This window comes from Archocentrus centrarchus, chromosome 15 (assembly GCF_007364275.1).
Source record: "Archocentrus centrarchus isolate MPI-CPG fArcCen1 chromosome 15, fArcCen1, whole genome shotgun sequence".
NCBI lineage: Eukaryota > Metazoa > Chordata > Actinopteri > Cichliformes > Cichlidae > Archocentrus > Archocentrus centrarchus.
In genome coordinates this window covers 1,301,709-1,307,708 of record NC_044360.1, presented here as the reverse complement: position 1 = coordinate 1,307,708, position 6,000 = coordinate 1,301,709, and the positions used below count along the sequence as shown (strand labels likewise).

The window sequence follows — 6,000 nt, the reverse complement described above, 5'->3', positions numbered from 1 at the left end:
CACACACACACACACACACACACACACACAGTGCTGAGTGAATGAGGTGGACGCCTCCTGGGAGTCTGCAGACTGGTTTCTGGTCCTCGTGGCTGAGCTGGTGTTCCTTTCTCATTGGAGATGATCGAGACCTGTTCAGAGCTCATCTCTGCTCTCACTGCACCAAGCACAGGTGTGTGTGTGTGTGTGTGTGTGTGTGTTACACAGGTGGTTCTGACAGGGCCACCTCTGGGCACCCCTGTTTGGTGAAAAGAGCACAGTGTCTGGTGCACATTGTCTTGTATAGGCGCCATAGTCAGTATAAAAGATGGACAGAACCACAGCATCATCCACTTTCTGGAGAGGCCACGCCCCTAATAATGCAAACTTTATATAAACAGGTGAGTTATAGAAACATCCTCCCCCCGTACAGCTGTTATGAAGGGGGGAAATTATCCACAGAGACCAAAGCAGTTTCTGCATCAGCTGTAAACATGTTGATTTCTGTCTGTGGGGACTGACTCACTGTGGCGCCTCTGCTGGACGGCAGAGGAACTGCAGGGTTTGGGTTATAGTTAGGATGTATTGTAGCCACGTGCTGAGTATTCATGGTTTCTAGAAGGTGTTACCTTTCAAATCTATATTTTACCTGCAGTTTGGCCTCACAGTCCTCACATTTCTGTTTCTGTTTGCCAAATAAATGAAAATTTCATGTTCGAAATCTGATTTTAAGTTCCAAACTTGTGCTGCCAGCAGGTGGCGCTGAACACGTCTCCTCTAACAATGATTAAAAACAGAGTTTCTTCTTCTGTGGTCCTCCTCAGACATAAATGTTGCTGCATCAGAACAAACGCAGGGGAGAGGAGGAGAATATCGATATCACGGATCGATAAGTGTGGCTGATGAAGCTCCACAGAGGCAGGCTGTCCTGCAGGAGGGAGGCTCACCTGTTGCTCGAGAGGGATGCGGTCCCTTTAAGAGAGCCAGGAAGTGCAGGGGTGCAGGGGAGGGAGGAGGTGTGTGGAGGCACAGGGAGGTGGTGCTTTTTGAGGAAACAGGTGTGTGCGCTGACAGGGATGATGTCATTCTCTGGCTGAATCACCTGGGAGACGGCTGCTGCGCGTGCACAGAGATAAGGAAGGAGGTGAGGAGCTGCTCCTGTTCGTCTCCCTGAGGAGGTGCCGGTGGGAGGGAGGAGACCCGGCCGAGGAGCAGGAGATCATCTGAGTGCTGCAGTGTGTTAAGGTGAGAGAATGAATGAGAGGCTCTGATCGCACCAACCTGCATTCAAAAACCAGCTGATTTTACTCTGACTCTTCTCTGCAGAGTTGGACCTGCTTCAGCTCACTGGCTGCTTCATTATAAGGCCAGAAGTGTATGTGGACCTCAGTCTAGTGTAGATACAGTAATAATAAGCAGCAGATGTAATGCTGCAAAGACAAACAGCAGGTTATTTAATCAGGTCTAAAAACCTTCTCAGGTGCTTTGCTCCCATTGGTGGATCCAGAGTCTAAATGAAGTCTAATGAAGTACCAGCAGCTTTATTTGGCTTCACTTCTTCACAGTTTGCAGCCTGACAGATGGACTGACATCAGAGGCCTCCAACACAAGGACGGCTTTAACGTTTCACTGTCTGCGCGTCACATGATCGAGTCCTAAAAACCTTTCTGTCTATAGTCTGGACCAAAATCATTTAGAAATGGTGTAATTACACAGTTTGCCCAGCATGGTGGCTCGGTGCTGATAATCCTCTCTGCACCGTAACATCATGTCTTTAAATGAAGTTAGATAATTAACTTCAGCAAGAACCCAGCAAAGCTCTGAGCAGCATCGGTGAGCACAAACGAGTGGAAACAAGCCTTTAAAGCAGGTACGGTTGTCTGCGGGTGCGTTATTTGCTGCACAGTCGTCTCACTGCCCCACATGACAGCGTCATAAATGTGTGATGTGAGCAGTTCAGCGTGTAGTCATCCAGCAGGAGCACCGTGGGTACAAAGATGGGTGCACGCCGTTTTTACTTCTCTCTCAGTTATGAATGTTTTCTTCATTTCATTTCAAATCAATAAAAGAATATTGAACAATTCTTAAACACAAACTTGCTGGAAAGTAGCAACATTCAACCAGATGCCCCCCCACCCCACCGTCATACCCAGTTCGACATGAATATTTGGAGAATAACGTTGTTGTGCTTTGTTCCAACTCTGGTCTTCTTCATGGGAATCTTCCCTGATGGTGGGTTGGTGCATCATTATTAAGATGTTTCAATCACGACTAGAGGTGTTACAAAGATCCGTACTGGTGAGTAAGTAAGTAAACTTTATTTATATAACACCTTTCACAGATAAAATCACAAAGTGCAAGTAAAATGCACCGAGGGAGGCTTGTTTCCAGAAGGACGTTGGTGTTGTCACTGTGGGAGGCCCCCAGCTGCTTCGAGAGGCCTCCGGCTCCTTTGGGAGGCCCCCGGGTCTTTTGGTAGGCCCCCGGGTCTTTCAGGCTCTCGGTTCTGCAGTTTCTTCGGTTCTCTGGTCTCTCTGCTCACTGTCACCCTGCAGATCAGCTCTCTGCTAACTGTCTGACTTTGAGTTATCGGTGCTGCAGGTGTCAGTGTGACAGAAATACCTGAGAGCAAACAGGTGACTAACAGTCTGTCAACACAGCCACACATACTCGATGACGCACCGCTGCCCCGGGCTCTGTGTGTCACCATCATATGACTGTGAGAGTAAACAGTAGAGATACGGTGAGGCTGAGGTCATGCAGGAAGCAGTCATAGTGAAATGAAAATGCACACGCGGCGTGTGGTGTCACATGACAGGCGGGTTAATGTTCAGCAGGTCTGACCAGTACTGCTTTCATTTGAAACTTTGACTCATTTGTGTGCAACATGGAATAAATGGACAGTAGTTTAGTTTACTGGTCTCAGTTTATGTACTTCTACTGTTTCTATGTTTAAGGAAAAATATTTGACTCTCACCCCTCCACCACTTTCTGATGAACTTAAATATAAATAATTAAAATAAAAGCACAGGAATAATAGAAACTGAAGTAAAGATGGAAGAGAATGCATCGATATAGTTTTCCAGGTGAGGCTGTGAGAGCTTCCAGAGTTGGAAACTTATCCTGGAAGCTCCCACGTGTTTCCACAGGCTAGCGGCTCCTGAGGGAGCTGGATGGGGCTCTGAACTTCTCGTGGGCTGATGTCTGCTTACAGCGTGTGGTTGGTTTTTCTTAGGAAGGTTCCCAACTGAGTCAAGTGATCCTGATGTATCTGCAGCCATAATCAGAGCTGTTTGAATTCTCCAAATACAGAAAGGAGCTTCAGCGCTTCCTTTATCACCTCCTTCAGCCGAGGAGAAATAATTCCATCCCATAATTCATCGTGACGCACCGTCATCACCATCAGCATTTCATGAAAGCTAAGAGCATGTAAAAGCTCACTAACAGTGTTTTCAGGATTTCATTTTCGTATCAGATCAGCTGGGATAAGCGATGGATGGAAATCCCAAATGAGGAAGGGGAGGAGTTCCACTCAGTCATCATTTTCACCTGCTTTTTTTAGGGATCACCACAGCGGATCATCTCCCTCCATCTCCCCATCATCCTCCTCTGGCACACCAACCCTCTACATGTCCTCGGGCACTACATCCATGACCACAGTCCCTACATTTGGACTCCCTGCTCTCACCTCCACCCTCCCACCTCTCCTTCTCTCTCACTGCCTCCTAACATGCCATCCCCCTCTCCTCTCCCTGTGTCTTCAGCCAACAGTAGCACAGGAAGTCTCAGCCTTGATGATTACATCGGATGCCCTTCCTGACTCTTTCATCAGCCCTTTAACCATGAGTACACTGGCTCCTCCCACCTCTCTGCAGGAGAAATAACTAAAATAAATAAAATTCATTTCATTTTGTAGACTATATGTTAAACTTTTATGTAAAATTCCAACTGTGTTTATAGTTTTCTTAAAAAATAATTTCTGAAAAATTTCCTTCACCTCATGATGTTTTCCACTGAGGTAGTGGGAAGGTGGTTGGGCCCAAAAAGCTTCTTCCTCAGTAATAACAGGTCCTTCCAGCAGTTACAGCAAACATGGTGACTGTGGCTGTTGGGTCAGAGGACCTGCAGCTTAGCAGCAAACAGGAGCTCCTGGGTTCAAATCCCGGCTGTATCCGCTGTCAGCCTGCAGGATCCATGTGGATCCAGTTGTGTGCTCAGTGTCGGTGGTTTCTAACCTGTGGTGGAACCATCGAATGGTCTCTGTCAGGTTTTTTTGGGCTGAGTGTTGCTTTCATGTTCCCTGTCTGGTAATGATGGTCGTTACTTTAGGACTTCCTGTTTCATCCAGGTGGTTCCTTCAGCAGTTGCAGAAGCTTCCTGGCTTTCCTTGAGCAGGTTATTCTGCCCATAATAACAAATATGGTTCCAATTACAGTGATTGTTCAGGTCAATTTAGTTTTGTCCTTTGGGAGGTTTTAAGAGCTCGTATCCCTCGAAGTCCCTGTTGGTATCTTGTTGAGTTTTGGGATTTGGTTTTTCAGAGTAACTTTTTTCCCCAGTAGTCTCAATATTATCTCGGATTATCGTGGTTCTCAGAAGCACGGTCACAGTGGAGAAGGGCACATCTCCAACTTTTGTTTTGGTTCCTAGGATTTACAAATGTTTGGGTGGAACAAATGACATTACTGAAGGCACAGGAAGGACTCAGCCTTGCTCACAGCTGTGCCTGGGTTAGGGCTGATGCCTGGTTGATGAGCTATAAGGTGCTGTGGCTTATCTGGGCAAAAGTGCCTGTCTAGTAAGAAGGAGGTGCTGGGTTCAAGTCCCAGCAGTATTTCTGTGTCAAAGACAAACCCCTGATGTGAGACTGTGTGGATATTTAATTTCTGAAATGTGCTTTGAACATGGAAACGTTAAAACGTTGGCGACCTGCTGGTATTGATGTATGATGGTGCTTCAGGCCACTTTAGTCCACGTTTTGTGGGATACCGTTAACTGCATCAGAGTTGTGAGGTCGTCTTGGGTTTTTAATTGAGATGTTGCCCAACATGCTGGTAGGAATGCCTCAGTAGTTGAAAACTGAATGTTAGCAGCAGCATGAAAGGTGCTGTGGCTTACATGGTCAAAGTGCCTGTGAGGGAAACAGGAGGTCATGAGTTCAAATCCCAGCAGTGCCTTTGCATTGATGTCCAGTCTCTGAGTGTGCAGTTCAATTTCTTGGTATGTTCTAAATCTTCATCATATCCTGATCTTTATTTTTAGGAACTAATGGTTCTTCAAATGGATGCTGTCTTTGACAGAGAGGTAAGGCACTGCTGGGATTTGAACCCAGGATCTCCCGTTCTCCTGTGTAACACCTCGGTGAAGCTGGAGGCTTCCAAAAAGTCTGAAAGCTTCCTGCAATGAAAGGCTGCGATGCTCGTTTGCTGGTGGGCAAAGTCACAGGGAGCTCAATAACCACCAACCACACGTTCAGATTGTTCAGACTGCCAACGCAAACAGTTTGTTGGCACATCCAGATTCTCTGACTGGTTCTGCACAGCCAAAGAAATGATGACGTGCAGCCTTTAAATAGCAGGCTGAAACCAAACTGGAGCCAGTCAGAGAAACTGGTTCATATCCCAGCAGCACTCACTTCGACCTCTTCAAATTCAGTTATTTTGTGTGTTGAGCAGTTTTAGATTTCCACCCTGGAGGATCTCTTTGGGGGAAAGTCTCTGTCCAGGAAACAGGAGCTCAAATCCCAGCGGTGCCTCTGTCACAGATGACATGTGGCTCACTTTTTTTCTGCATGGATCACAACATGCATGTATCTTACGAAGCTTTCTTATCACCCCTGGACACCCACCTGGCCTTTACCAGATCCCAGAAGCTGAGTCCGGCCAGTCTGTCAGCTCAGCAGATATAAAAAGTTCACCCACTGCTTTGATTACATTTCCTTACCTAAGACCCAAAGTTCTGCCTGTAATGGATCAGATTTTGTGCTCCAGTCTCCTGGTGAACCTTTGGGATAAAGGGCTC

General features: G+C 46.7%; 1 protein-coding gene across 1 annotated transcript in view; it reads left to right on the top strand.

Annotated features, from left to right (window-relative positions):
* The first annotated feature begins 1,089 nt into the window (after nucleotides 1–1,089).
* Nucleotides 1,090–6,000, top strand: part of usp54a (ubiquitin specific peptidase 54a) — a 54,784-nt gene continuing 49,873 nt past the window's right edge. The window contains exon 1 of the mRNA XM_030747874.1: nucleotides 1,090–1,224. The gene's annotated coding sequence lies outside the window, so the exon portion shown is untranslated. The remainder of the gene's footprint in view (nucleotides 1,225–6,000) is intronic.